The following is a 22,638-nucleotide window of genomic DNA, read 5'->3' on the forward strand; positions in this document are numbered from 1 at the left end:
TATATGATTCAATAGCTTTACCAATTATAAAATATAACCAGCTGAAAAGAATTAAATGTTGGAGGTGGTCATGGAGAGGACGTTCCCGCTACTTGACCCATGACCTGGAACAGAGAAACTGAAAGTTCCTCACATCCTGCCCTGTCCTAGGAATGTATGTTCTGGCCCACTCTGTCCATACTGGGAGCCATTCCCAAGACCACGGACTTGATGCCACCATCTGGATTGAATATGTGACTGAACCCAGTTAGCGTCTCTATATAAACATTTTAAATACTGGTGTGTGCAAAGGTCTCTATCTCTTGCAGCCATCCACAACAAGCCTCATATGTAAGTTTCCTTGCTTATTACACCTGACACCTACCAACCTAGGGTGGTCTGCCTTTTCTCAATCTCTCCCTATCGTCTCTATATAGGGGCCGGTTTTGATTTTCACCCCAGGAACTCCCAAGGTTCCTAACATTAAGGAAGGAAGTGTTCTATTTACAACAGCAGCAAATACACACACACACAACACAGGGGAACAAATGTAAGAAATATGTAGAACTTATATCTAGAAAATTTTAAGCTGTGAAACATAAAAGTAAATGAAAAGACCTCTGTGGTTTTGAAGAGGAACACTTAATATAATAATATGCAAATTTTCTCTATACTAATGTATAAGTGCAATGTAATCCTTATGCATACATCAACAGGATATTGTTTATTCACATAGAAATAGGTGAATAACCCAGGGACTATTTTATAAATCAGGTGTAGATATTTGATAAGATACCAAAACCTATTATAAGTTTACAATAATTAAATTAAATTAGTTGGTTCTAGACATGAAATAGATGATTAGAAGAGAAGAGAGTGGTGCCTGAGTGGCTTTGTTGGTTAAGCATCTGGCTCTTGATTTCAGCTCAGGTCATGGTCTCACAATTTGTGGGCTCAAACCCTGCAGTGGGTTCTGTGATGACAGTGCAGATCTTGCTTCAGATTCTCTCTCTCCCTCTCTCTCTGCTCCTCTCCTATTCACTCGCATGTGTGTTCTATTTCACTCCCAAAATGAATAAGCATTTAAAAAAAAGAACAGGAGAGTCCTAATTGCTAAATTGATGGTAAAGATGATATTTCAAATCCACGTGGAATGGCTGAATTAGTCAGTAAATGGTATACGGCAATTGGCTAAGCATTTGAAAAGGAATATTGTTGGATCCCCATTTTGCCTTTTATATCAAAATTACAACTTACACATAAAAAATAAAGCCAGATAGGTATTAAAGGAAACTGTAGATTAATTTATATTCATTTTGTATGTTATATAATATTAACTTAAAATGTTAGAGAAGGATAAAAGCCTAAGGCATTATTTACCTACCATATTTTCCTTTTGCTAATTCCTTTAACAAATTACCACAAACTTTAGGGGCTTACAACAATATGAATTTATTATCTCACAGTTTTGGAGGTCAGAAGACTTAAAATCAAGGTGTCAGCAAGGCTGCGCTCTTTTTAGAGACTCTAGGGGTGACTCTGCCTCTTCAGCTTCTAGAGGCCACCTGTGTTCTTTGGCTCATGGCCCCTTCCTGCATCACCCCGACCTCTACTTCTGTTATCACAGGTCCCGCTCTGTCCGCACCTTTCCACCTCCCTCGTAGAAGAACCCCTGTGATTACACTATACCCACCTGGATAATCCAGGAAAACAACCCATCTCAAGCACTTTAACTTATTCACATCTACAAAGTCCCTTCTGCCATGAAAAGGAATATATTCTCAAGTCTTGAGGATTAGGACACTGACATCTTGGTCAGTGGGGGGGATTATTCTGTCTACCATAGCTCTACCCAATAGCTACTCCTTCCTTCTTCCCTTTTTAAAAAAAGTTTATTTTGAGAGAGAGAGAGAGCGCATGTGCGCGTACGTGTGTGTGTGTGTGTGTGCATAAGTGAGGGAGGGGCAGAGAGAGAAGGAAGGAAAGATTCTGAAGCAAGCTCCACACTGTCAAATATGGAGTCCAACATGGGGCTGGATCCCCACGAATCATGAGATCATGACCTGAGTAGAAACCAAGAGTTGGACGCTTAACTGACTGAGCCACCCAGGCATCCTTCCTTTTTTCTTCGTTAACAGGACACCAATAATATTCACGCAGCCATCTCTACCCCATGCAGTCTGGGTGACTCAGGAAAAGAAGACCACATGCCCAGCTCCACTGCAACAATGGGTTTTGACTGGTCCAGACCATTTGATGCATAGCGTTCCTCTAGTGATGGTTACTGATCCAGAATGGTCATGGGATCTAATCCACTGGCCCAATCAAGAAAGTGGGAAAATAATATTCCATGGTAGATAAAGAGGTTTCACTCTCTGTCGCTCAATAAGAATGAGGGTGTGTGTGTCTCCAGTTGCTGCTAGGAGCTGTCTTATGACAAGAAGGGAGGCCAAATTTAGGATGCTGTTCACACTACAGACGTCAGAGCAGGGACAGAAAGGAGGTCCTCATTATATTGTTGAGCTATTTGATGAGTCTACCCAAAGTCTTCCCTACTTTTGGATTTTCTGTTAAAGAAGATCATAAATTTTCCAATTCTTTAAACCGTATTTGTGTAGGCTTTCTGTTAATTGCCCTAATAGCATCCTAACTGATACACAACCAGAACATAAAACCCAGAAGCCATTAAGAAGAATATGGATATATTCCAGTACATTTTAAATCCAATAAACTTTAAACTTCTAAGTGGGAAAATTACAAAAATGTCAAAAGACAAAAATATACAGAAAAAGGTTTTCAATGGACATGACAACCAATTACCTGATTTAATAAAAGCATGTATAAATCATAAGAATGTAGAGCCCTATGGACAAGGGACTCACATAGTTTAAAGAAAAATAAATGCAAGCAGCTATAATCAGTTCGATGAAACCTCAAACTCAAAAATTTTAAAGGGTAACCTAATTAAGTAGATTACTTTTTTTTCTGGGTAATTTTATTTTTATTTTTTTTCCATTAAATAGTTTATTGTCAAGTTGGTTTACATATAACACCCAGTGCTCATCCCCACAAGTGCCCTCCTCCATGCCCATCACCCCCCTTCCACTCCCCTCCAAAAAAAGTGTGATCAGAGCATAAAGTTTCATGAGGTTGTTGGTTCAGGTTGGGGAAAGAGGCCTCTCTTCCATGCAGATGAGTGTATACAAATCAACACAACCTTTCTAGTGGGCACCCTAGCAACATTTCCCACAATTTTCAATGAATATTTCCTTTGATCCAGCATTTCCACTGCTAGGAATTTATGTTGTGGGTGCTATAACATGATGTAGGTCATGAATGTTTACTACAGTGTTGTCTGGAATGGAAGAAAAACACCCAACTAGGATGCCCAAGGAGAACCAAATGCTGAATTATGGACATTCTGCAGCCATAAAAAAGGCTAAGGCACCTGAGTGGTACAGTTGTTTAAGTATCTGACTGGATCTCAGCTCAGATCACGGTCTAACAGTTCATGGGTTCGAGCCCTGCAACTGGCTCTGTTTTGATGGTGCAGAGCCTGCTTGGGATTCTGTCTTTCCTCCTCTCTACCTCTTCCTCACTTGTGCGCTCGCTCTCTCTCTCTCTCTCTCAAAATAAATAAACTTTAAATAAATAAGAAGTAAACTTAAAGAATTTTTTTTTTAAAGGCTAAGCTAGAGGGATGCCTGGATGGCCCAACTGATTAAGCATCCAACTATTGGTCTGGCTCAGGTCATGGTCTCACAGCTCACAGGTCATGGTCTCAAGCCCCACATCTGCACTGATAGCACAGAGACTGCTTGGGACTCACTCTCTCTCTCTCTCTTTCTCCCTGCTTGCTCTTTCTCTCTTTCAAAACAAATAAAGTTAAAAAGAAGACTAAACTAGAACTGCATGTGCAGTATGGAAGAGTCTCCAAGATGTGTTAGTATAATTAGTATAATGTAATAATATTAGTATAATTTTTAAGCAGTCATGGCAGTATACATAATAGCATTTGTGTAAAATTTTAAAAGCTAGACATGCATAAAATAGATATGTATATATTTATATATCTATATGTATAGCTAAACAATATGGTATAGTATGTATAAATTTTGTTTTCACAGAAGAAAATACAGGAAACTCCCAATAGGTTCATGAGAAGAACTTATTTTTCATGGTCTATCTCTCTGTATTGTATAAATTGTCTTTCTCTGCAATTTTTTTATAAATGGTTCACACTGGTTATCTGACTTATGGAATAATTTGACATTTTTGTTTTATTTTTTAATATATCTGTGCATTAAAGAAAACAAATAGAAATTATTTTGACAGTGAATTGGCTGGAAAGCCATTTGGATGGTTGGCTGGAAAGTAGACTATTCAGCGGGGTATTCAAGGCCATTATAATCAGGCCACAGCTTCCCTTTGAATTTATTCATTTATTTATTAATTCAGCAAATATGTGAAGGGCCAACGTGTTTCAAACTCTATATAAGAAGCTCTACAGATTTAAAGATCATAAGCCATGGATACTATCCTCAAGTTGCTCATAAGCACCTGTGCCAGTGGGATGTATTGTGCATGATGCTATCATGGAGGAGAGTGCCATATGTGGCAGTTCCTAAGGTGGGAGGGATCTGCTCACCTTGGGTGATTGACAAAGACTTCACAAACCACTTGAACATGACCTTGGGAAGTGTTGAGGAAGAGGACATCAAACTGAGGGAACAACGTGCAAACATGAGAAGAGGTGGAAGGAAATGGTATGTTTGCAAATCATTAGGTCATCTGGCATGCCCTGTGCATGGGGTGAAGCCAGGAAGTATTCAGAAGATGAGGTTGGAAAGGCAAAAAAAAAAAAAAGGGCAGATCACAGATCACCTTGTTAATTCTAATGGCAATGGGAAGCCAATGAAGGATGTGATGCAGCAGCAAATATGATCCTGTGGGTTTCAGAGAGGTCACCCCAACAGCAGTGAGAATAGATCCTAGTCGCATAGTGGTTACATGAGAGTTTGTAGACCATAGTTAATAATAGACGGAATGCCTGGATTTGAATTCTGGCTCTACTACTTACTAGTTGTGTAATTTGGGGAAAATTATTTAGTGTTTCTGTGCCTCAGTTTTCTCAGAGTCAATGTCCAATAATCCCCAAAGGTCTAGGTATCCAACTTTTTCCAGGACTCTGCTACCCTTATACACTCACATAGCAATTCCCCTTGGGGACAGTTGGAAGACGCAGTAGGTAGGTGTGAGCTCTTTCTTAAGGGGACCTGATCTCCCCTATATTCAAGGGGCTCTGGGCCTATGAACTGACTCAGGTCTATAACAGTTCAAAGAGCAATGACTCTAAATTGCTTGATGCAAGTTAGGCCTCTGTTCATGACACCTACAGATATAAATTCATTAAGGTTGAATTAAAAACCCTGTACAGTTCAGCTTGAATTACAAGTATCAATATGTACTCATGATGTAATTTATCTTTAGAAAAATATGTATTTAATATATCTGCATGGAAGGTCTAGATTTGGGACTCCTGGGTGGCTCAGTTGGTTAAGCATCTGACTCTTGATCTCAGCATCGTGAGTTTGAGCCACATGTTGGGCCCTGCACTAGGCATGGAGCCCACTTAAAAAAAGAAAAGAAAGGCGTAGATTTGATGAACAACCTGGTAGCAATGAGTGCCGTCAGCATATAGATTGCAGGCTTTAAATGCCATTTCCTACTAAAAAGAAAAAAGGGTTGAAAGATGTGTGAAATATGTGAGCAAGGTGTTTAACGATGTCTTCCTTCAAATCTGTAACTCAAACTCTAATCTCTCTTTTAAAGGATCATTAAAAATATCCAGCTGCCTCCCTGACATCTTGACTTGGATGTTTCACAAGACATTTAAACTCAACATGCCAAAAAACAAAACTAATGACCTCCTCTCCACCCCCAACTAAATCTGCCCTGCTACTAATTAGCTGTGTGACTTCAGAGAAGTCTCTTAGCTAGTCTAGTCTCCAGTGTGTGAACTGGGCCAATAACTAAATTATCTCTAGGTCATTTCCAGCTGAAGGAATGTGCGGAACTAAAACTTGCCCCCATTTGTCAGTACTAATTTAATTGTGCATTGTTTCTAAAAAGGAGCCACTTTTAAGGGAATGCTAAGTTCCTATATATTTTTGGAAGCAGCAATACTGCATGATAAATCTTAGCATCAGGTTAGCCATCAGCAATTATTTATTCAGTACTGGCAACCGCGGTGTATTTGGCTGAAATTTCATATAAGCCATCATTGCTTTCTCAATGGGCTCATGCATCCTGGAAACAACCAGCCAAGTAGCTAACTGCCTGTCCTCCTGTGGCAAAACAGCCAAGGGCCTGTCTGTTGTTGTGAAGATAATTTAGGTGACTTGTTTTCTTTCAGGTCTGAGCTTTTGTATCTGTTTCTCAAATGTGACAAGTGCAATTTTTTCCAAGGTAAGAAGAAGAGATGGCTTTGACCTCTAGTGCCTATTGAACATCTGCAGAAGGGTGACTTGTCATTTTTATTGCATAAGTGAGGGCGCTCCCACAGTAAAGCGAAAGTGGTGATAAATAAGATCCTTGGAGGCTGTTAAATGGCACTTAGCGGGAGGGAGGCCTGCGTGTCAAGTGCACACTGCTCAGGGATCGCAACACGCTTCCCCTTTCTTTGGCATTCTACACTGACACGCTGATCGTGGTGTTCGACTTCACTGTCTCTCTGCTTAAGTGGTTCACCTGACTTAAGGGGCTAAAAAGTCAAGAAAGCTTAAAACAAATGAGAATAAAAGATAATTGTGAAAAGGTGGGGAAAAGGTGGAGAAAAGGTGGCTCAGCCTCTTTCAGCCAATTCAGAACTTCTCCCAGGTATAAAAGATAATGCATTTATCTTTTCTCCGAGGCACTAGAAGTCTGACGTTAACTGGAGCATCCTATCCTATCCTTGGGAACCAAAGGAAATGTGACTGGATACCCATACAATGGACAATGGGAATCTCAGCACCATCCATCCTTGGGTTTTCAGGGGATGGGTTTATGTTTCTCCTGCTTCCCATCATCCCTGCTTCCACTGGACTCATTCCCTTTAGGGATTAGCTCGCTGCCCTGATGTGCTGTCCAGCTTCTGCAGACACTGCCAAGCAGCGGACACTGCCCAGACAATTTTACTTCCCCAAGAACCACCTCTATGGGGGCCGAGGCAGCAGACTTGCCTGCAACACTGGGGTAAGTGTTCCACCGCATACCATCAGAGCTCAGCAAGCAGCTCAAAGTTGGGTATCAGGCATCTAGCTAGGTTCTTAAAATTAAGTCAAGAAAATCTTCAGCCGTTTGTTGTGTTTTAAATCTATTTGCTATGTTCAGTTAGTTGCCATCTTCACACATCAAGTTGTCATCATCACACACTGCTTCCAATATTTGTCAGGTGAGGAATCTAAGGAATCTGCTGGAATTTCTAAGGCTCCAGATGGTTTGGGGCACACGCGTGATATGAATTCACGCCTGACTGACTAGGGCCCCTAAACAGCTCAGGATTTCATAACATGCTTAGTTGGTAAGGAATTCATATACAAATTCTCACCTGGGCCTAGCAACAGTTCCGTGGAGGAAGTGGGGATTGAAATGCCCATTTTGCAGATGAGGAGCTGAAGTGCTAGAGAGGTGAAAATTCAAGGTCAACCAGATATTCAAATCAACAAAACCATTCCAGGATGCCCTCTGTCTGTCCATTTCTCTTGCCAAATAAATAAACAAATAAACAAGACACACGTCCTGGACACAGGCAATGCATTTCACTCTGCTAGGTATTGCTAGTTATGTGTGACTTGTCCTTTTAATGTTAAGAGCACTTAGAGTTGTAAAAGACCTCTGGGAAAATGGGGAGTCCAATCCCCAGGTCTTCCTTGGAAACTCTGGTTTACCAGCAAGAACCAACATACTGTTGCATGTTTACATAGGAGCCTCCCGAGCTTCCTGGAAGAAATGTCTTTTCTCCGGGGGACTCTGTGACTTCCGATTAAGTCCTAAGATAGTGAGCTGAAGGCTCTTCAAAGTCAATGTCCAAAGACTGCTTGAGCCTTGAGTGAACAAAGTCTGCCTAAGTCACAGGTTCTCAACAGGAGTTGATTGGAATCCCCCTTCCTCCCACCCCCCAGAGGTTTTTTGGCAACATCTGGAGACGTTTTTGGTTGTCTAGGGGAGGGCTACTGGTATCTAATAAGTAGAGGCCAGGGATGCTGCTAAATATTTACAATGCACAGGACAGCCTTTCCCAACATATAATTATTTGGCTTCAAATGTCAGTAGGGCCCAGGTTGAGATAACCTACTCTACGCAAGCCTAAGGTAATTCCTGGGCTGCATCCTAGGCTCTGGTTGACTGATGACACAAAGCAAGCTCAAGGTGATGGCTATCATGTGTTCTCTGACACAGAAACCTCAGAAACAAGTGGCCTGTTCCCCCATAGTAGGGAATGGAAGGAAGCTAAAGCATGAGATAGCCTTCAGAGCTCTTTCTACGGTGGCTGAACGCCAGGGGGGAAGAGATGTCTCCCCACCTTCAGAAGAGTGAGCTAGGTGAATGGCAGGAACATAGATGGGGGTGGGCAGGGACAGCTGGGGAGCTCCTCTTCCCAAGGAAAATAGATGGAAAAGGTAACCAAAAGCAGCAGCAAAGAGGCACAAGTTTCTCCGTGCAGCAACCCTGAGGCAGGCAGGTGAGGTGGGCCCTGTGCCCATTAGACAGATCCAGAGAGGGAGTCCTCGGGGAATTTCACAGGGGTGATGCAAGCAGTGGCAAAGCTGGAACCACACCCAAGTCTTCTGATGCTGTTAGAGACTGAATCGGGTCCCCTCCCAGATTCATACATTGAATTATTAACCCCTGTGTGACTGTATTTGGAGAGAGGGCCTTTAAAAAGGTAATTAAAGTTAAATAAGGTCATAAGGGTGGGGCCCTAATCTAGGAGGACTAGCGTCCCAATAAGAAAAGGAAGAGACACCACAAACCTCTCACCACATGTGCACAGTGGAAAGCATTGTGCGGACACAGCAAGAGGGGGCTGTCTAAAAGACAGGAAGAGATCCCTCTCAACAGAAACCAATACCACTGGCACCTTGATCTTGAACTTCCAGCCTCCTGAACTGTGATAATAAATTTCTATTGTTTAAGCAACATGGTCTGTGGTATTCTGTTATGGCAGCCTGAACCAACTAATACAGATGCCAACGTTTGGCTCCCTGTGCCAGGCTCTCCCAACCGCGGCCCATCATTCTAATGACGTCCAGGTCACCAATGACCAATTATAATGGCTTCTCTTTCAGGACTCAACCCACCTTCCATCTCTACACCACGTGCCACCAGTCAACACTCCCTCTTGAAGGCCTCTCCTCCCGGGTGAAACACCAGCTTCACTTATGTCTCTCAATACCTCTCTCGGGCTCTCTCTTTTATAGGGTGGCGGATCCCAAAGGTTCCATTTTTGACAGCCTTTTGTTCCAATGCTGCAAAACCTCCCTGGGAAAGCTGCCAAAAGACCTATTTCCACAAGGATTTTAAACAATCTCCACAGTAATGAATGGAAGTACCCAGCACAGAATCAGTTTGTACCAAATATTTACTGAGTGAAGGAGTAAATGAACAAACTATCCCCCAATAAATCAATAACTTCTAAAATCCAGTCTCTAGTCTAGCTATTTCTTCTTAAGTCCAACCCTGTTGTCTTAGGGACTGCCCATAGCTGCAAAACAAACTATCCCTGAACTCAATGACTTATGACAAGAAGCATTTTTTTTCTCATGCAGGCTAACTGCGGTTGAGTTGATCTAGGCTGGGCTTGGGTGAGTGGCTCTGCCCCATGTTACAGATTTTGAACCATCTGGGGTTGGCTCCAAGCTGTGAGAGCCAGATTCAGGTCTGTTCCTTTGGAGCCAGACTATAGGGACCGTGGCCACTTAGCACATGGCTTTCTCATGGCAATCTCAAAACAGTACAAGCACATTGAAAGCCTCTGGCTGTATTCACAGCCTCTAACATTCCATAGACCAAAGTAAGTTCAAGAAGAAGCCCATCATCAATGGGATAAGGAGATAATCTCTGCTCGTGGGATGGGGGAGTATTTGCTGAACACTAATGCAAACATCCAAACTAGCACAACTATATATTGAATTTCCCACAAGATATTTCCCCCTTGAATATCTTACAAACTCCTTAAATTCTCCGTGTTGTTTCCTAGGAACCCGGCACGGCCAAATCCTTCCTTTTGTTGAGTTGGGTCTCTCTGTCCATGCTCTATTAGGAGGTGATCCTGCTGAATTTGGACAGAATTCCAAACACCTACTTCTACCAGCCAGCTCCCCTGAATTCTGAATCACCCACCTTCTAGAACCCCTCATTGTTCTGGCCCACACAGCTGAAGAACTCTCCCATTGCAGACATGTGCCTGACTCACGCTTGTGTTGTCTAGGCTTTTCAGACACTGCGTCCCTGGCGTCTCAATGGGACGTTCACTTCCTGGCTCCTGTTGTTCAGTGCTAGTTATTCCCCTGCCGGTCAAGTCCAGCTATCAAGGTCCCACCAGGCCCTGTGCCTCATCTTGCCTAAGTCACAGTGAGGACACTGCATACTGCACAGCCCTTTTAAGCCTTACCTGCTGTAATGGAGACAAGCTTCTATCAGCTCTTCTCTGGGGACAGCATCTCATGGATGTGGCTATGAACCACTTTTCATGGAACTCACATTAGGACCCACCAAAGGGGAGAGGGGTCAGCAAATGAGTTGCTGATTATCATTTGCTTTCCTGAGGCCTGGTTTGGTTTACATTTGCTCACAAATACACACGTGTGTGTGCACGTGCGTGCGCACACACAGACACACACACACACACACACAGCTCTCTACTCAGTTCTAATCTCCCCACTCATATTTATTTAGGCTGTCGCCGGCTAATTTGATAGGCTTCCTTAGGACAAATGGGCCCTGCTCCAGGAGGCTGAGGACAGGAATAGCAAGTCTGGACAGGAGCACTTTGGCAGCGTGGAGAGGAAAAGCTTTGCAAGATGAATGTCGGCAGTATAGCTGGCTTGCCTGCTGTATTAATTTCTCCTTTAAAAGAAAGCTGACCCATTTTTTCCGGCCCGCAGCCCTAATGGACTCTTATTCAGAGACCATCCTTCTCCCTCATAAAGAGCTGTATTGTGTTTAATGATAAGCCTTTTAATGGAATTTGCTATTTCTGGGTCTCCGGGAAAACGCCGTTAATGAGCTTGCGAGAGCAAAGAAAAGCAGACGCTTCAGGGGCATGCTTCTCAAGGGCAGGCCACCCTGGCAACATGATGCACGAAAACCAGAAAACAGGTTCTCTCACACTTTCTTGGAGCCGGTTTGGCCTAACAAAACTCTGATGGAGACAGACTTTGTCTTCAAAATGTCAAGCATCGCTCTTCCCCGCCCCCACGCTACCCACCCCCAACATCCTACGGGTCTGCCCCTCCTTCTGATATCACGCACAAATGCTTCCGTCACCCTGATCATGACAAGGTCATCCGCAGAGTGCAAGGCTAGACCGAGACGCGTGGGTAAACTCAGCAAACTACCACCTGTCACTCCTTCCAAACCTGTAGTTGGTCCGAGGCCTATTTAAGAGACTGAGCATGACTTGAGGAGGAGAGACGAAGGAAGCGGCAGGCCACTCCAGGTGCGTAGGTGGCAGTTTTAACAACACCAAAGGGATCTTTCATCTGAGGCTTATCTCGGGTGACAGTAAGACAAAAGGACCCCACACCTGCCCTCCAAAGCTTCGAAGGTTACCAAGCGGCCCTCACCAGGCCCAGTCACGTGCACTGGTGGTTTTCAACACCACATCGCCCCCTCAACGCTGTGTCCTCGGAGCAGCCTCTGGGAGCGGGGAAGGCACGTGGGACCAACATTCTGAGGACAGGAGAGGGGGTGCCCAGGTCCAGCTCACAGGTCAGTTGGTGGTCCCCGTCTTTCTGACGACAGTCCCCAACAATACAATAATTCTCTTAAGGAGGGGCTTCTGCCCAAACCATGAGAGACTCTTGAATGCTGACAAAAACTGAGGACTGATGGATGTGGGGGGAGGGGGGGATGGGCATGGAGGAGGACACTTGTGGGGATGAGCACTGAGTGTTATGTGGAAACTAATTTGACAATAAACTATTAAAAAAAAAATAACCAACAAAACAAAACAACAAAAAAAAAAAAAAAAAAAAAAAAAAAAAAAAAAAAAAANAACAAAAAAAAACAAAAACAAAAACAAAAAAAAAAAAAAAGGAGGGGCTTCTGCCAACCCTTGGCCCTTCCTGTGATGTGCGGGCACCTCTGACAGATGACACTTTTGCTGGCACACCTGCCTTTTAATATGTCTCCCGCTGGCACCCCTGTGCTTGGCACTCACAGAGCGCTAAAGACATAGAAAAACGGGGTAAGATGAGGTCCTTGTCTTCAAGGGCTTAACAAAGTGCTGGTACTGACTATTATTGAGAGCAGAGCACTATCTATGTTCCAAGCTGCTGAAAGTTCAAAAAGGAGGAAGACAAAACAGAGAGTTCTGGTTATCTTCCAGGCTTGCCCAACCCGAGGTCTGCAGCATCACCTGACCTGGTCGAAAATGCATATTCTGAGGCCTCACTGGGCACCAACCGAGTGCAAAATGCTAAAGGTGGGCCTAGCCGCGTGTGTTTAACACTAATGTCTGAGCAGGACAGGCTTCAAGAGCTTCTAGAAAAGTGCAGGAAATAAGACAAACATGCAATCGTGCTTCTACCAGACAGGCCAAGCCCAGGGCATGGCGGTGGACCAGGACCTATCTCCTGGGCCAGAGGCAGCGGGTTCAGAGTCAGGCTGAAGTCACAGCCACCAGTGGAGTTTTAAAAAGTATCGTTGCCTGAGCCTTACCCAAAGGCTTTAATTTGCTGGTCTAAATTTTTGTTAAAAAACACTGACAGTTATCAGAGGAGAGCAGCTCAGCAGATGTCTGAGAGAGCAGCAGCCTTCAGAAACGGTGAAGAGGGGATTATAAAAAGCCAGTGTATTTGCTTCCTGTGGCTGCTGAAACAAGTCACCCACAGACTCTAGGGGCTCCGGGCTGGCTCAGTCAGAAAAGCATGGGACTCTTAATCTCGGGGTCATGAGTTTGAGCTCCACACAGGGTGTAGAGATTACTTAAATAAATAAATACTTAAAAACATAAATCTCATCTCAAGATACTTAACCTGCAAAGGCCCCTTTTCCCAATAAAGTAGGATTCACAGGTTCCAAAATTTGATATCTATCAGGGGGACCATTTTTGTGTGTGTCTGCCGCAGCCACTAACAAGAGAAAACAGCGTCTGCGAGCATACAATTAGCACGAAGCAGTAAAAGACTGAGCAGTCTCTTGGGCTTGCTTTTTAACCAAATGGGAGCCTGAAGTTCAAGGAGCAAAGTTATTATGGTAGCTGTTCAGGATTCAGCTGTTCAGGGGCACAGCTTTCCAGGAAAACTTTTCCCGCCGTTCTGCTTCAAAAGACTGAGAAGAACACTATGTCTGATGACGACATCAATGATTCACAAACAGGCCTCTCTGCTTCCTGTTCTGAAGGTTCCACAGCGAAGGAAAAGGCTTTCTCAGGAGACCAGGGACCAGACAGGAGAATGGCTGGTGTGCCATGGACTCTACTGGCCCCCTGAGCAGTGAGGAAGCATTTTCCAGCCACATCCTCTTACTCTGGAGGATCAGAATATAGTGAGTAACTTCAAATAGGTCCATTAAACAGTCAGAATGTGAAATGACAATCTGGGCCTGTGATCGTATCACTGTACTTTGAAAGTAATTACAGTAGCCCCCTCTCCTTGCCCTTATCAGGCCGGGGACACATTCCAAGACCCCCAGTGGATGCCCTGAACCCACAGATAGCACTGAACCTACATGTATGTACTGTATGTTTTTCCTTTACATACATACCTATGACAAGGCTTAATTTATAAATTAGGCATAGTAAGAGGTTAACAGCAATACTAATAAAATAGAGCAATTTTAACGCTGTACTACAATGAAAGTTATGGGAATGCGGTCTCTCTCTCAAAATATCTTACTGTACTGTCCTCATCCTTCTTCTTATGATGATGCAGGATGATAAAATGTCTACATGACAAGAGCAAGTGAGATGAATGTTGAAGGCACTGTGACATACATATCACACCGTATCAGGAAGATCATCTGCTTCTGGACTGTAGTTGAACTCAGATAACTGAAACCACGGAGAAGAGGGGACCTCTCCACACCATGGTCTCTGTAACTATGAGTGTTGCTCTCATGGAACTGGTCCGGAATTTGGTTTATAGAGATAGAGAGCTGTAATAAATGCCTTTAAAAATGGCACAAGTCATTTATTACTCGTTGCAGTCAACAAGTCAGGAGAACATTTTGTGTATGAGATTGCTTTCAACTAGTCACAAAGTACTCCTCTCTCCAGATCTCTCCTCTCCAGGCTTCCTGATATCTCCTCATAGGGGTCTCCCTGTAACAAAGGTGAGTTTTGCTCATAGAAATTTAACTGAAGAAAATAAGCTAGCAAGTGTGCAGTCTCAAGAATATCCACCATAATACTAATTACAATAACGAAAAACTGGAATCAACCAAAAAGGCCACCAACAATAGTCCCTGCCCATCTCGGGAAACTTCCTTGATGCCAGGGACTGCTCAATGTTTTCATACTTCTTGCTTGGTAACATATCAAGAGTGTAATTCGGTTGTTGTATAAAAACAGTAGAAGCTGTCTTAACCAGTCTCCATTTCAACCAACTTGGGGATAACTTAATAACCTTCACCCTTTCTCTGGAAAACCACGACAATTGTCACTTGTTTATATAAGTTGTATTTGCTATTGTAATTACGTCATCTAACATCATACTAAATCAATCATGAACGTAAAAAGTAAGTTGCTCCTATGAAAACGAGGTTGAATGCTCTGGAAAGACTCAATAAAGGTAAGCTCCTAAAAAATTTTTTTTTTAAAAAAGCTGGTGTCAACTTCTCCAAAGAGGACATCCAGATGGCCAACAGACACATGAAACGATGTTCAGCATCCCTCCTCATCAGGGAAATACAAATCAAAACCACACTGAGATACCACCTCACGCCAGTCAGAGTGGCTAAAATGAGCAAATCAGAGAACTCTAGATGCTGGCGAGGATGTGGAGAAACGGGCACCCTCCTACACTGTTGGTGGGAATGTAAACTGGTACAGCCCCTCTGGAAAACAGTGTGGAGGTTCCTCAGGAAACTAACAATAGAACTCCCCTATGACCCAGCAATAGCACTGCTAGGAATTTACCCAAGGGATACAGAAATGCTGATGCATAGGAGCACATGTACCCCAATGTTCATAGCAGCACTCTCCACAATAGCTAAAACATGGAAAGAGCCTAAGTGTCCATCAACAGATGAATGGATCAAGAAGATGTGGTTTATCTATACCATGGAATACTACATGGCAATGAGAAACAATGAAATCTGGCCATGTGTAGCAACATGGATGGACCTTGAGGGTGTTATGCTGAGCGAAATAAGTCAGGCAGAGAAGGACAAATATCATATGTTTGCACGTATAGGAGGATTAGGAGGAACTTGACAGAGGACCAAGGGGGAGAAGAAGGGCGGAAATGGTGGGGGAAAGGGAGAGAGGCAAACCATGAGAGACTCTTGAATGCTGACAAAAACTGAGGACTGATGGATGTGGGGGGAGGGGGGGATGGGCATGGAGGAGGACACTTGTGGGGATGAGCACTGAGTGTTATGTGGAAACTAATTTGACAATAAACTATTAAAAAAAAAAAAGCTGGTGTCAAATCAGCTATGACAGAGAAGTGAAAAGTTTTAAAAGTTTTAGATTCCCCTCTCCACGTTAAGACACCCAAATAAGTACGCATGCATTATGGGACATAATACAAATGCATTATGGCAAATAGAACATATGCACGATGGGTAGGGTGACCTCATTTACAGTCCAGAACAGTCTCTGTTTACATCCTGCTGCTCCTCCTGGCTTAGTGCCCCCTTTCATTCTCAGAAGCATCCAGTTTGGGTGATAAATTAAAAGGTCATTCTAAATACGGGTATAGTTTATGCAAGACAAATAAGGTATGATGCCAATCAGCAGGCTGTCCCAAAAAATTAAAACTGAGCCTCACTGGAAAAGATTAGTGAGTGAGGATTCATATACATGTTTTAAATTGGGGTCTTCAGGCCTTTTTCTGGAAAGGGCCAAACAGTAGTTATTTTAGGCTTTAGTTAGTCTCTGTCCCAACTATTCAAACCTGCCATCTCAGCCCAAAAGCTGTCCTAGACAATCCATAAGTGAAAGTGCATTGCTGTGTTCCAGAAACCTTATTTTGGACACTATTTATTTTGAATTTCAAATAATTTTCACACGTCACAAAATATTGTTTTTATTTTTTAATTTTTTTGCAAGCATTTAAAAGTGCAAAAATCATTCTTGACTCACCAGCCACACAAAAATGGGCAGTGAGCTGATTCGCCTTGTCGGCTACAGTTTGCTGACCCTTGTTTTAAGTTAAAACAATAATTCTATGCGTGTGTTAGATTTTTTCCTTCATGGTTTTCATTTTTCAATTATTCAAAATGCTGAAATGACACTGAGTATTGTATTTGTTCAGATTCTTTCTATTTCTCTTGCCTGTAAGGCCCATGAGATAAGGGATTTTACCTGGCACATAACAGTGCTCGGTAAATGTTTCCTAAATGAAAGAAGTTAAGTAAGTTAAGTTATGCAATATTTATACAATGGAATACTAACACAACTATAACAAATTTTGTTGGAGATGGATGCCTTTTGTGTCTCAGCTGATTGAGCATCTGACTGCGGCTTAGATCATGATCTCACGGCTCTGAGTTTAAGCCCCGCATCGGGCTCTGTGCTGACAGCTCAGAGCCTGGACCCTGCTTCAAATTCTTCTGTCTCCCTCTCTCTCTCTCCTCCCCCACTCATACTCTGTCTCTCTTTCTCTCTCTCTCTAAAATAAATAAACCTTAAAAAAATTATGTTGGAGAGCTCAAGATTTATTGTGAAGGTAACACAATAGTTATGTATAATGTAACTCTATTTTTAGAAATTATATGTCTCTATTTGCATGGGGAATTATATAGTAGGATATACAAAAATATTATTAGTTATATCACTATAGTTATTACATGTTTGAAGATGCTTCAAAACCTTCTCTTTTTGTGCTTGTATTTTTGATTTTTCTAAAAATTAACAATAGAACTCCTCTATGACCCCGCAAAAGCACTGCTAGGAATTTACCCAAGGGATATAGGAGTGCTGATGCATAGGAGCACATGTACCTCAATGTTCATAACAGCACTCTCAACAATAGCCAAAACATGGAAAGAGCCTAAGAGTCCATCAGCTGACGAATGGATCAAGATGTGGTTTATCTGTACCATGGAATACTACATGGCAATGAGAAACAATGAAATCTGGCCATATGTAGCAACATGGATGGAACTTGAGGGTGTTATGCTGAGCGAAATAAGTCAGGCAGAGAAGGACAGGTACCATATGTTTACACGTATAGGAGGATTAGGAGGAACTTAAAGGAGGACCATGAGGGAGAAGAAGGGGGAAAATAGTGGGGGAGAGGGAGGGAGGCAAACCATGAGAGACTCTTGAATGCTGAGAACAAACTGAGAACTGATAGGTGTGGGGGGGAGGAGGGTGATGGGCATGGAGGAGGGCACCTGTGGGGATGAGCACTGGGTGTTATATGGAAACCAACTTGACAAAAACTATTTATAAGAAAATATTTTTAAAAATGGATGTATTTTCCTTTTTTCTAATTTTTTTAATGCTTTTTTTTGAGAGAGAGACAGAGTAGGAGCAGGTGAGAGCAGAGAGAGAGGGAGATACAGAATTCAAAGCAGGCTCCACACTCTGAGCTATTAGCACAGAGCCTGACATGGGTCTCAAACCCACAAACCATGAAATCATGACTTGAGCTCAAGTCAGACACTCAAACAACTGAGCCACCCAGGTGTCCCTGGATGTGTTTTTCTAAAATGGTGTATGATTGTCATTGATCTTTTATTTTACCGTATAATTCTGGTGTCCTGAAGGAATTTAAATCTGACCAATGGAGGCACCAAGTTTTGTCAGACCTTGTGTCTGTGGTCAGGGGCTGAAAGTGACTAAGTCAGATGCTGGGCTGGGAGGGAATGGAGGAAGTCTGCTTATTTGTTGGATTTGACCAGTTCTCCACAGCACTCAGAAAATTAGAGATTAGTACCTCCTGAGTGCTGGTCTTGAGGAAAGCTTCCCCACTTTCCCACAAAATGTACGTAGGCTCTGGTTAAAATTTGGTACTTTACCCTGGGAGCAAAGGAAGGTCCAGGTAGAGCTGTCTTCATTTAGTCCACCGGTGAGCAAATGTGGGCACCGAATCCTAACCAGGCACTGTTTTAGACACTGGAGGTAGAGGAGAGAACAAAGCACACAGAAATCCCTGCCCTCACGGAACTTCCTCTGAGGAGAAGAGAAGGCAATAAATAGAGAGAGGACAAGAAGAAAATAGCAGACGAAGCTGAGAGGACCTCAGAAATGGGCNTTCTACTTTAAAGGCTTATTCTCGCCACTGTGTGAGGAGCCCAGGATGGACCACAGGCCCCTGAGGAGGCCACAGTCAGGGTTGGGGCAAAGGTGGAGATGGACGAGGAGAATGGAGGTTGACGGAGTCGTTATTTGTTTACAGGATGAAGTCACCAGGGCTTGCTTCAGAACTGGATTTAAGCAGGAGAAAGATAGGATTCAGTTTATTTTGTTTAATTTTGTTTGTTTTAAGTTAGCTGCTGGGAGCCGCACTGGCCTCTATGGATGGCAGTCACAGCAAGGAAATGGTAGTGTTTGCACAGCTACCACCATGAGAAATGAAAGCTGGGATCTCCTGCTACTACTGGCTCGTGTTGTGCTGGTATTGACCAGGCCTCACAATATTCCATATCAGACCCATATTCTGAACACAGATACCTCATAAGGAAAAGCATATTCCTACCTTTACAAGAGAGATTTTAGATGAAAGCTCTATGGATGATTGTCAAAAGGCTCTTCCTAAGGGCCTTGCAGATCCAAGACTTAGAGGGTTAAGGACACAAGAATTACAACTGAGCCTGGCCCCGAGACAAAGAGCCTAATTTAGAGTTAAGGTACAGATAAGGGCAGAACTTAAGTTAATACTTACACCTTCTCCTAATTGGTGATGGATGGCAGTCCCTTCCCCAAGGCCTACTTTCTGCAAACACCCTCCCTTACAGGTGGCTGGGATGAGGGTAGATAAGAGCAGCTAAAGCACTACCCACAAACAAAAGGCTGACACATTTAGGGCCTCCATGGTGTTCACACATTCAGCATCAAATAGGTTTCCACAAACAACTTATTAACCAACTCAGAAACATTCATTTGAGAGCCAGACCGAATGACTCTTAGCCCATCTATACACTTAACCTATGACCTAACCTTAGCGTGATTAACTTAGAACAAATATGTATCCTGTCTTTTACTAAGAATACCCTGCTAAATCTTTAGTTATAAGATTTACTTAACCTCACTATAATTGGAATAGTTCTGCAAGAATATTTCTGTAAAACCTGCTTCTGTACACTTTCCAAAGCATCTTATCACAAAGAGCTATCCATTGTAAAAATCCTTTTTCTGATGTCATGTTATCATTTAACCTATAAATAAAGACACTAAAACCGACAGGACAGAGATGCCTGCCTGGTGATCAGAAAGAATCTCGGGGCTCTCTCATTCTCTTTCGCCGACACCGTCCATCCTTCAGGGACCCCTGGACCTGTCGGAGCCGGCACGGCCTCCGGCAGTTAGCAGCTTTATTGAGATACAATTCTTATACCATACAATTGCTTAATTAAAGTACAATCCAGTGGCTTTAAGTACAGTCACAGAGTTGTGTAACCATCACTACAATTGACTTTAGAATATTTTCTCCAGGGGGGTGTTTGGGTGGCTCAGTGGGCTCAGCTGGTTAAGCAGTTAAGCATCAGACTCTCAGTTTTGGCTCAGGTCATGATCTCACACTTGGTGAGTTCAAGCCCTGTGTTAGGCTCTGCATTGACAGCACGGAGCCTGCCTGGGATCACCTCTGCCCCTCCCCCTCTCACACTCTCACTCTCTCTCTCTCAAAAATAAATAAATACACTTTAAAAATATGTTACATAAAAAATAATATTCTTTACCCTAAAATGAAGCCCTGTATCCCTTAGCCACTACCTGGCCCCCACCTTGTACTTTATTTACCCATTCTTCCACTGATGGGCATTTAGCTCATTTCTATTTTGTGGCTATTACGAATAATGCTACTACGAAAGCTGTGTATGAGTTTTTGTGTGGGTGTAGGTTTTAATTTCTCTTGGGTACTGCGGAACTGCTGGTTCATATGGTAACTCTGCTTAATGCAGAACTGCTGGTTCATATGATAACTCTGCTTAATGCAGAATTGCTGGTTCATATAACTCTGTTTAACTGTTCAAGGAACTGCCAGACTGTCTTCCAAAGCAGCTGGAATGTTGTATGCTGCTACCAACAGCGTGTGAGGCTTTAGTTTAGCTTTTATTTTTATGAGGGGAAATTATTTTTAAGTTTATTGATCCATTTTGAGAGAGGAAGAGAGAGAGTGAGAGCAGGGGAGGGGCAAAGAAAAGGAGAGACAGAATCCCAAGCAGGCTCTGCACCATCAGCACAGAGCCCAGTGCAGGAATCGAACTCCCAAACTGTGAGATCATGACCTGAGCGGAGATCAGGAGTCTGACACCTAACCAATTGGGCCACTCAGGCACCCCAAGGTTTTGATTCAGTCTGAAGGTCACGCTGGCTGCTGACCTTTCCCAAAGGACTGATGCAGACATCAGAAGGGTCATGCAAAAGTGGCGGCATCTTAGCAGAGTTCAGACACCCCACTTACGGTATACTTCATACTGTTTTACGGCAAAAAGATTTTTGTGAGGAAGCCATCTTTACACCCTGAGTCACGTCATTAAATGAAAAGATTCCAACAAAGAGAGCTGTTAAAACAGATCTGCGGTTTTCTTTTTTTTTTTTTAATAGTTTATTGTCAAATTAGTTTCCACATAACACTCAGTGCTCATCCCCACAAGTGNTGCGGTTTTCAAATCTAGGATCCTAAAGCAAACTGGTATGGAACTGTGTGAATATCTGTCCCCAAACAAGCTCCTACAAGCAGAAGGGTATTTTCAGAGAAGTTACAGGAGTCGGGGTGCAATAAAACTTCCACACCTTTAAGCCCTGAAAACCCAGGGCTCAAGTGGTAGCCTGTGGCTGAGGACTCCTGTGGCAATAGGCATCACTCCTATTGCCTTCGGACCCTGCCTCTCTGTCCCAGAGAAGGGCTGGCTTTGTTTCCATTGCTGCTTTGGACAACTCAGCAAGAGTCCTCTCCTTCTGTACTTCTTCCAGTCCAGAAAGGGATGGAAAACCAGTATCTACCAAGCTCACGATATGACCAGCCCTGGGTGAGATGCTCCACTTTCAGTCAGTGCAATCCCCTTTGTCAAATCACCAAGGAAGAAAGATCTATTTTTTCCAATCAAAGACAAGGAAAGTTGGCCCCTTTGGATCGGGAGGTTAGGGAGGCCTCTCTATAGAGATTGTATTTTAGCTGATACCAGCCACGTCCGGATCAGGAGGAAGGACAGTTCAAGGTAAACCCTTAAATCATTTATTAGCTCTCCATGTGTCTTCATGTTTCTTCTCATTTAATTTTCACTTATCAGCATAAATAAGAGTGAGAAGTACCCCTCTAGAAACAAATCTAGTTTAAATGGATTGAAAAGATAACTGAGTAGAAATTATCGTCGTTTTTCCTTAATCTTTCTGATCTTTTTTTTTTTTTAAATATTTTTATTTATTTCTAGGAGAGAGAGAGAGAGAGAGACAGCGTGAGCAGGGGAGGGTCAGAGAGAGAGGGAGATACAGACTCTGAAATGGGCTCCAGGCTCTGAGCTGGCAGTCAGCACAGAGCCCGACGCGGGGCTCGAACCCACGAACTGCGAGATCATGACCTAAGCGAAAGTTGACGCTTAACCGACTAAGCCACCCAGGCGCCCCAATCTTTCTGATCTTCTATTCAGGACCCATTCTCCATAACAGTAGCCCCCACTCCATCCTTACAGACATCCAGTGTCTCCTTCACACAGCAGTATCATTGTCTCTGCTAATAAGTCTAGTAGACCATGGCCCGAGGGGAGATCACGTAAAATCAATGGCACGGCAGTCAATGTGTGCTTCTATGGGCATGTAGCTCCATGAGAAAAAAGGGAGGAAGAGGAAAGAGCTCTGCCCAATTCCTGCTTTTAGCCTCACTAATTGGATACACATTGCCCCTTCCATGGGAAAAAATAATAAAGATGATTGGGAGAGGTTATGTATGGACACATAAGGATGACCAGGGAAGAAATATCCCCCCGCCCCTACACCCACCACTAGGTTCTGGATATCCTGGTTCCGTCAATACATCCTAATGTGACGCCGGGCAAGAATGCTGGCTCTCTTCTGGGTCTCAGATTTTTTCTCACTCACTTAGAGATGGCGCTTTCCTC

At 43.2% G+C, this 22,638-nt stretch overlaps 1 protein-coding gene and 1 long non-coding RNA gene across 2 annotated transcripts in view; one reads left to right on the forward strand and one right to left on the reverse strand.

The window, feature by feature from the left end:
- Positions 1-22,638, reverse strand: part of FAM184B (family with sequence similarity 184 member B) — a 144,582-nt gene that overhangs the window by 114,010 nt on the left and 7,934 nt on the right. The window lies entirely within an intron of this gene.
- On the forward strand, positions 13,605-14,367 carry LOC144220360 (uncharacterized). Its single transcript, XR_013331711.1, has 2 exons — positions 13,605-13,734; positions 14,121-14,367. It is a non-coding gene; the product is annotated as an uncharacterized LOC144220360 (long non-coding RNA).

This window comes from Crocuta crocuta, unplaced genomic scaffold (genome assembly GCF_008692635.1).
Source record: "Crocuta crocuta isolate KB4526 unplaced genomic scaffold, BGI_CrCroc_1.0 scaffold179, whole genome shotgun sequence".
NCBI classification, from domain to species: Eukaryota; Metazoa; Chordata; class Mammalia; order Carnivora; family Hyaenidae; genus Crocuta; species Crocuta crocuta.